General features: G+C 32.5%; 1 long non-coding RNA gene across 4 annotated transcripts; it reads left to right on the top strand.

Annotated features, from left to right (window-relative positions):
- Window positions 1-2,916: 2,916 nt before the first annotated feature.
- LOC133819183 (uncharacterized) lies at window positions 2,917-8,599 on the top strand. 4 transcript variants are annotated; one of them, XR_009886281.1, is made up of 8 exons: window positions 2,921-3,315; window positions 3,896-4,015; window positions 4,957-5,021; window positions 5,124-5,219; window positions 6,218-6,275; window positions 6,999-7,107; window positions 7,363-7,463; window positions 8,334-8,599. It is a non-coding gene; the product is annotated as an uncharacterized LOC133819183 (long non-coding RNA). The 4 variants fall into 4 exon arrangements; XR_009886282.1 differs by having other exon boundaries at window positions 2,917-3,315; window positions 3,896-4,004; window positions 6,218-7,107; XR_009886280.1 differs by having other exon boundaries at window positions 2,918-3,315; window positions 6,218-7,107.
- Window positions 8,600-8,992: the final 393 nt, after the last annotated feature.

Here is an 8,992-nt window from a genome sequence, read left to right as displayed (position 1 = left end):
TTTTTGTTGGAAAATAATTCTAAACAATGCACGAAAATGTAAAAGTTCACCCAATTAATTTTAAAAAGAATTCTATGACAATTTTACTAATGTTATGATTTACATACATTAATATAGAAACATAAAAGAGAATCTTTTATACCTCTTAAGAGCTATCAAAATTCCTTGCTAGCTTTTCATATGAATATTAGGATATTCTTATCTCCGCACACAAGACTAAAACCAAAACTTTTCGAACCAATCTTCAACACTATGGGATGTATGTGAGCACATAAATATAATAATATGAATATATGTGCTACCTTGATATTCTCAATACATGAGATTAAGAGAGTCTGATCAATGGAAGAGTTGAAATTATTTTCTTTTCTCTTTGAGTGAGAAAGAAATTAATGAGAGGCTATGAATAAGATTACTTAATTAAAACTTATTTTAGAATAGAGAATATATATACTTATACTAGTTAGGGTTTCTCATTTATTAATTTAATATTATTTAACTAATTAAAAACACTTTTAATTAGCATAGATTTATTTGATAATTCACGTAAAATATTAAAATAATAAGATAAAAACAAGATTGGAAAAATTACTATTGTGCCACCACACCATAGCTTACACCCAGTTATTGTGACATCGACTATCGTGTGGGCTAAGTGGATATATTTTTCTATCATTATCAATAAAAATAGAAATAATCTATTTTATATATTCAAAATATCTAAATTGAATATTTAATTTATTTTTTAAAGAATTTCAATTTTGAATAAAAGACAAGACGAGAACATGATTTTTTTCATTTAATTCATATAAATTCAAAATTTATATAACTAAATAACAAATATATATTTTAAATATTTAATTCTCTAATTAATCAAATGACCTTAATTATCTCATAATTACATATTTGCCAAAAAATTAACTTTTTTTTACAAATATACCCATTTATTTGCTATTGTCATTTTTATTCTTGCAATGTTTATAGAAGCATCTCATAGACCTATGGACTTATCATTTCTAATAAATTAGATTATTAATTATAAAATTTAATATAATAATCTTATTTATTAATCTCAATATTATTCTATTAAAAATTTAGGATTGCGCTATCTCAATTATAGAACAGATTACCAAGCAATATCAAGTAGTTCAATTGATATAATCATTACATGAAATTCAATCCTCCAATAATCAGTTCGTATTTAGAGCTAGTTTAAATTAGCATTTTACTATCAACTTTTATAATCTAATTATAAATTTGAGCTCAAAACCATTTAATCTCAGAGTTAACACTTAAAGGAACCAATTTTAACTTTCACTAAAAATGTTTGAATTTCGTATCTATAAGACATGTTCGTAGCCCTTTACCGTATTGACAACAAACTATGACCTATGAATGCAAAAAATTATTGACATAAGTAGGATTTCATGACTACTTAATATTTAGATCGATGTGTATATTATTATATAGTGACATGGTTATAACTCTGTGGATGCCAAAAATTCACCAAGGAAAAAGTCCCTTGTCCTTGGCTGAAATACATGGTAAAGGGTCGCTTAGTCCTGTTATCAGGCTCAGGCCCAAAGGTCACAAAACCACGTTGTAGACCCTCTCTTAGGAGTCTTTCTCTCATGCGGCTCACGAGGCCTCCGCCTTGTAAAGACTGAATCGCCTAGTGCCCAAATATGGCGCACTCGTGTAAGCGCCATGCGAGGCATGGCCTCGCGCCAACAGCAACTGCCTCGCGCCTCACGCAGCGTCTCGCGAGGCAAGGCCTCGCGCCAACAGCACCTGCCTCATGCCTCACGTGGCGTCTCGCGCACCTAAGTGCCTCGCGAGGGATGGCCTCACGCCATCAGCACTTTCCTCGCGCCTCATGCACCTCGCGCCTCATGCAGCGTCTCGCGCACCTAAGTGCCTCGTGAGGCATGGCCTTGCACCACCAGCACCTACCTCGTGCCTCACGCAGCGTCTCGCGCACCTAAGCACCTCGCGAGGCATGGCCTCACCCCACCAGCACCTGCCTCGCGCCACACGTAGCGCCCCGTGCAATCGCCTCGCAAGGCATGGCCTCCTGCCACCAGCATCCGCCTCACGCCATGCACCACGCACCAGGCGCCTCATGCCAACACCCCGTGCATCCTTCAAGACGCACCTCGCGTCGTGCACCTTATGAGTGTGTCTCCTAAGAGGACCCATAAGGACTTCAATATCTAAAGGTAAAGATCATACAGGTATGAAGCATGTACGGGGTCACTACTACAAAACTGGGCTATCCCGACACCCAACCACGACAGTCAACTCTGTTGACTGTCGTAATTGCTTAGCGGGACTCTACGCCGACAGTTAAAAACTGTAGGCATAAAGACCAACGCCGACAGCTAATAACTGTCACTGTTGCTTTTGAGTGTCGCTATTGACCCCAACGCCGACAGTTAATTCGAGAGCAATGCCGACAGTTAAAATGTGTCGCTATTGACACCAACGCCGACAGTTGATTCGAGACCAATGTCGACAGTTAAAATGTGTCGCTATTGACCCCAACGCCGACAGTTAATTCGAGACCAATACCGACAGTTATAAAATGTCGCCAAAATTCAAATAAAAAATTTAAAAATATAATTAATGAAAAATAAAATTTTAAAAATAAAATAAATTATGTAAATGTGTATTTATTAAAAACTTTTAAAACTAGATTTTTTTTTGTTTATAAATTTGTCATATTATTAACTTTTGTATTTATAATAATTTTTATATCAAATTTTAAATTAATTATGATATTAAGAGTAATAATACTTTAATTTAATTTAACTATTATTATTTAACGTATTTATAAAATTATTTATAAAATTAGTATTAGTTACATTAAAATTTAGAAATAGAGAATAAATTGAATTTAAAGAGTTTTACTTTAAGAGAGAGGCCTTCGCGCGAAAACAAAAAGAAAAACCCCAATTTTTTTGGTTTTCCCTCTTATATTTTTCCTCTGTCTCAGACCCATACCCCAAATGACCCCGTACCCCTCTTTCTCCTCTCAGACCCCGTACCCCTCTCTCTCCTCTCAGACCCCAAACCTCAAGCCCCAAACCCCGAACCTCTAACCTCTGTAAGTCTCCCTCTCTCTTCTCTCAGACCTCAAACCCCAAACCGCAAATGACTGAACCCCAAACCTCTGTAAGTCTCCCTCTCTCTTCTCTTAGACCGATCATCCTCTCGAGCAACGGAGACCTCCGATCATCCTCTCGGCAGCTCCATCCTCTCGGGCAGCTCCGTCGTAGGGGGCGTCCCCACCTCTCCGATCATCGTAGGCGGCAGGTATATATATTTGTTTTTTTTATTTTTAATATTGTTAACTTAATTTATATATATATATTCATTTCTAAGCTCTTGGCTGTGATTCTAAAAAAGGGTCCTAGTTTTTAGGCGGCAGGTCTAGTTTTTAGGCTCATGAGGTCTCTAGGATTTTTCTCATGGTTGGTGTAGTGGATTCAAGGCTTACTTTGCTGCTCCCAATTGATTGGTGTAGTGTTTTGACAACTGAATTGATTTGGGTTCTAGACCAAGTTAGGTTTGTTAATAATATTGGCCTTCGAAGCAAGGATGCTAGTTCCATTTTTTGTTTTAGTTTTGTTCTTTATGAGTTTTGGTTTGGTCACTGCACTGATGATGACCTATCCTAGTTCTGTGATCAAGAGAAGTGGCATCCTGATAATCTTAAAATTTAAGTCTAAAACGTTTAAGAGCCTCATTAGAAACATCAACTAAAAATAAAAGCAGTGTATGTTGTTTGTTTATTTTGAGTCCTGTTTTGTGCCTATTTTTATGGTTAATCTCTGTTTTGTGTCTTTTGTTCTGTTTTGTGCCTATATTTATGTTTTGCTGCTTATTTTACCAGCTGACCAGAGTGAGTTGGAAAGAACATAAGCAAGAATAAGTGTTGCTGCTTCCTTAAATTTCCCAGCCTTCTCAAGAAAATCTACCACAACTAGTATATCTCCTCTGAGGTATTGTGTTGGTAAGAGTAATAAATTAAATTTAATAAAATAAGTTGTTGTTGGTGCTGTTATTGTTGTGTCTTGCGGAGTCTATTTGTACAGAGAAAAGAGCATAGATAGGTCTATGGTCTGAAAACTTTGACTCCTCTTCCATGCCACATTTGTTTCATTCCTTCAGTTAGTAGCTTTTATAAAAATAGAAAGAAAAAACTATTTTGCTAAACACCCACATATATATAGTCTTATCAATACAACCCTTAATGCGTTAATGCACATGCTTAGTACTCCACTATTACTAGTACTCTTGTAATGAAAATGTCGGGTTCTTCTGTTACTTTTATTTATTTAGTCAATGATAGTTTTCACATGCACTGTTATCAATTGCATAATATTAATTTGGTCTATACATATATCTCATGTGTACAAAGAATATTATTGAAAATAACTACACTCAATAATAAGTGGTGAGTATAGGTGGCAAGCTTCAACTAGACTAGGTAATATCCTTCAGCATTTGTGCTCATTCAACTTGGACTGACTTACATTTTTCCATAAAAAAAAAGCAGTAAAATTGAAGTATAATAATGAATTTGTTTACCTTGATATCATTTTTTTTAAAGAAATTTCTTTACTTTAAATCGAACTTCTTATACCAAGAAAACTTTTTTTTCCCATTCTGTATGAATCAATTTTTTGTTGTATTAGATTAAATACTAGTTTTAAGAACTTGATTGGGTCTGTAATTAAAGGCATGAAGATGGTAATTCTTGCACGAACTTTGACAAAAAAAAACTTGGAATTTTTTTTTTACAAAGATTAAGTATTTTACAATTGGTTTAAAATGGGTCATTGCGTGTTGTTGTGGTTGTTCAATCTTCAGCATTGTGTATTCTTATATAGTTATATGAAGTATGGACCATTATCATATCCTCTATATTGAATATTCAACAACCTCTTGTAGATGCTATGCATTACAAAATTGAAGATGTGATCAAACTTTTAGAGGAACATGGTGCAAAGCCTCCGGTATGTCTTGCGTCTTCTCTAGTGTCAGTGGCTTATATTATCATTCTTTTGACAAAATAAAATCATGTTGCAAATTTTTAATTTTGAACTTTACTGTGTTAGATGGCTCATCACATGCACGTTAAAAATGCACGCGAAGTCCCCGAGTATGAGATCGATCCCAAGGAGCTTGTTTTATCTCAGAAAATGAGAACCAAGGTAATTTACTTACCTTTTATTGATTGGTAGTAAATCAATATTGTCTTGTTGGTTACTCAACTGTATTAAAGGCAAATTATCTGATTTGATAGAATGAAATATGAATACGAGGTGTTTGAATTAATGTATCTGAACGTATATAACTCACCATGATTACTTTACTGCTCATTTGTCTGGTCTGAATTTGATATACTTTTTGTGGAACAAGAAAAATTTGTTTAAAATAAAGGAATGGAAGAAATCAGATTGGTTGGATTGGGTTATATTCAATGAGTCTTACTTTGTGTTATGTTTTTGGGTGCTTCTTTTTTATTGCTTTTCTTATCTGAAGAATCAGATTGCTCTAGATTGCTTTGCTTGTTTGTCTGGGAAGATTTATGTGCTTCAATTCCATGATTAAAGAATACAGAATGGTATTTGGGCTAAGTTTAATATTTTGTTCCTAATTAATGTCAAATTCAAAGACTATTACAAATTATTAACAAATATCTAACTAATGGGTTGTAGCTACTGGATCCATGAAGACTAAATAATATATGTTCAATTAATTTTTAAGAAACAATTTTTTTAGGATTTTTTTGTTTAAATGTGTCTACATATCTTTGTTAATTATATTGTTATGGGCATCACTACTTAAAAATGGGTTTTCTTCATGAATTGATTTATGTTTTTAGCTTGTACGTTATGGAATGATGCATCTTAGCCAAATCAAACATTGTTGTGCTCTAATTAGTATATTCTTCTAAGCTTGTTCTTTAAAACTTAAGCTTTGGATTTAGGTGCGTACTGCATATGATACTCTATTTACATATTGCTCACTGCTTATGGTACTTTATTGATGATTTTTTTTTTTTTTGTAATTTTGTTCCATTTATAAGTAATGATTATTTGTTCGTTTGTTTTCTTATTATGTTAGTAAATACTAAGTATATGTTATTGTTTTTATTCTGGATGAGATTTAAGTACCTGGTATACATGTTTTGTTTGTTAATAATCAGAAAAGAAGAAAGTGCAAGAATTGAAGCAGGGGATTGAAGAATTGGAAAATGAATTGAGGTGAGCATAGACTAATAATAAATACCATCTTTGGTATATTTTGCTACTGCTTTAATTGTGTTTGAGTTTGACTAATAATGACAGAATGCTCTCTTTGTATATGTTTGTGAAATGGTTATTGATATCATAAAGCACTCTTTCATAGCTAAATTTAATGGCATAAAGCCCATTGCATACTCTCAGTTTCTTGAGGACCTCTGTTTTTTTCTCCTTTCTATTATGAGTTGATATTTGTTCAGTTGTATCACAGCTGCAATATATTCAAGTAACAAAATGTATGTTGTTGAAAGTGAAGTATATGCCTTTGATATATTACTACAATGGTCAGCGAGTCTCATTATATTGTGATATGTTTCCAGGTTATTTAATAGTGTCTCATGAAAAAGGCATATGATGACCAAAGATAATTTGAGTTTAGGGAATCATTTGGCTATCTTGTACCGTTGAATAAATGAAAAGTATTACTGTAGGATTTGTTATTTGTTGTATTAGTTATTCTCTTGATAGTACATTTAGTTGTCATCTCATCCCAATGAGTTTCAGGTTGACAAAAGCCATATGTAGTAAACTATTTTGAAGTATTTCTTCCCCATTAAAGTTTAACTTAGTCTTCTTTATGATTATAGATTTTTTCTGTAGTGAGTTTGCTCATTTATAAGTTTTGACAGTTAGCACAGTTTTTGGGATCATGAAAGCTGTAAATTCATAACATTTCTTTGATAGCGTGGGTATTACTCACATAGTCAAGCATAAGCAGGAGGATCACTGTTATATAGATACCGAAGATTCAAAGAATATTCTCACTTTTATTTTAGTGGCGCTAGCTTGTGTGGTAAGTTCTAGCTTATACTTGCTCTTAACATATTTTCATGGTTTCATGTGAATGCAATAATCTGATTTCTTACAAGTATTAATAAATAAAAGCTTTATTATTTACATGTTAATTTTATCTTTAGACCCAAAATAACATGCATTCTATTTTTGGCCCATTAATTTGAAGATATCCCAAATTTGAAACCCATTCTTTGTTTTCGTCATAGTTTGATCAGTCTCAATTACAAATTAATGGCCAAAACTGAATCAACAGGAAAAAAAACTTGATTATTTATTTATTGAAAGAGGAGATGGTGGTGGCAAGTCAAGAGGCTCTGCACTTAGTTAGGTAGCCTGCAAGTCACGAGGACTGAGGTGATGGTGTGCTCTTCAATGAACTCATTTTTTATTTTATTTTGTAATTATAATTGAAAGTGGCTAATAAAGATATACATATAAAAAAAAATTAGGTGGCCTGATGATACAATCTATATATATATAGTCGATATCCTCGTTTATCATTTTCCCTAGCTATACATTTTGTTATCTTATCCCTCAATAAATAAAAACAAAAGAGCAAAAAAAATATAAAGAACAAATCAACCTTCAAGCTTGTCATATATGTAGTTTGGTATTTCATATATAATATCATAATCAATTATATATAAGAATTAGTTATGTGTTATTATATTGTAATTGAAAAATGAAGGATAACCTTCAAAGTCGCAATCACTTTGGTAAAGCTTTCTTATTTATTCATTTCTTGAGCAACACAAAGAAGAGTTGAAGAAAACTTGATTTGAGATATGGTAGGGCACTTGTTGGACATGTGATTGAAATATGGAATAGTACTATGGACTTAGAATCTTATGCATATTACTTACACAGTGCGTGTCTTTATATGTGTGTATATATGCATATTAATTTCTCGATGTTTATTGTATATTTGCTATTGTGCTATGAATGATTGGTAATTTGGTTTATTAATGTCTATGTGATTTCATAAACTAACTAGCTTGAGCACTTTTAAATTAAGCATGACAGGTATGCATTCCTTAGTTTAAAGAATTAAGACTAACTATTTAAGTCATAAGGTTAACTAGTTTGATAAGAAAATACAACTTTTATATAAATTATTTTTGTGATTGAAAACCACAAACATTCTTTTTATTTTTTCTGCAACCTCAAGTTCTTTATTTATTTTAGTTTTGGTTTAATTTTAATGGTGTTTATTCTGTATTGTAGGCTAAAACTCTACTTGGACATTTAAGAGAACCAAGATAATTATATAAGAAAACCAAGGCAACACGAAATTCTTCTTCAAGTTGTTTGGTATTATTTTTTTTCTTGCTTGTAAGAATTATGTACAGTGAGGATTTGATGTATTATTTACGTCGAGAATAATGAATTGTTATTGAGAATTATAATGAATTTTCATTGAGACTTATTTAGTCTCATGGGAATTTGATGTATTATTTACATTTCAATTGTATGAATAAATGTTGTATGTATATGAATTTTTATTATGATGAATATAATTTTTTTTACAAGTTATGGTAGTAATAATTAATTATGTGAGTAATTTTTTTATTTAAATTTATATCAAATTTCACTTGTTAAAAATATAATTAAAAGTTTAAAAAAATATATATCGAAAAATTATTATATATATATAAATTCAATGTTATGGCGACATCTATTAACTGTCGGTGTTGCTAGCAACGACGACACTTATTAACTGTCGGCGTTGCTAGCAATGACGACACGTATTAACTGTCGGCGTTGCTAGCAATGGCGACACGTATTAACTGTTGGCATTGCCAGCAACGGCGACACATATTAACTGTCGGCGTAGCCAGCAATAACGACACCTATTAACTGTCGGCGTAGCCAGCAACGACGAC

This window comes from Humulus lupulus, chromosome 2 (assembly GCF_963169125.1).
Source record: "Humulus lupulus chromosome 2, drHumLupu1.1, whole genome shotgun sequence".
NCBI classification, from domain to species: Eukaryota; Viridiplantae; Streptophyta; class Magnoliopsida; order Rosales; family Cannabaceae; genus Humulus; species Humulus lupulus.
This window is presented reverse-complemented; position numbering and strand designations above follow the sequence as displayed.